Raw genomic sequence first — 698 nt, 5'->3', positions numbered from 1 at the left:
CCCGCTGAGCAGGGAGCCCGATGTGGGACTCGATCCCAGGACTCCAGAATCATGACCTGAGCCGAAGGCAGTTGCTTAACCAACTGAGCCACCCAGGCGCCCCCTCATACATTTGTTTTAAGGATAAAACAAAACATACGTAAAGCATTAAGCTCAGTACATGGCATATATTAACTACAAATAAGTGTTAGATATCATTACCTAAACTCCTATCTAACTTAACCTTGCAAGTTTTGTTTGTTCTTTTGGGGAGACAGCAGTTTTTGTTTATTTAAATGTATAGCCCATCTACATCCACAAATTTATATAATAAAAGCCAAAAAAAAATTAAAAAGCCAAATATACAGCAAGACCGCTAGAAAAGAAAATAATAAAACCACATAGTAGGGATGCCTGGGTGGCTCAGTCGTTAAGCGTCTGCCTTCGGCTCAGGTCATGATCCCAGGGTCCTGGGATCGAGTCCCGCATCGGGCTCTTTGCTCAGCGGGGAGCCTGCTTCTCCTGCTGACGCTGCCCACAGCTCTCCCTGCTTGTGCTCTCTCTCCCTCTGACAAATAAATAAAATCTTAAAAAAAAAAAAAAGAAGGGCGCCTGGGTGGCTCAGTTGGTTAAGCGACTGCCTTCGGCTCAGGTCATGATCCTGGAGTCCCTGGATCGAGTCCCGCATCGGGCTCCCTGCTCAGCGGGGAGTCTGCTTT

Source organism: Phoca vitulina, unplaced genomic scaffold, assembly GCF_004348235.1.
Source record: "Phoca vitulina isolate PV1807 unplaced genomic scaffold, GSC_HSeal_1.0 scaffold48, whole genome shotgun sequence".
Lineage (NCBI taxonomy): Eukaryota > Metazoa > Chordata > Mammalia > Carnivora > Phocidae > Phoca > Phoca vitulina.
This window is presented reverse-complemented; position numbering follows the sequence as displayed.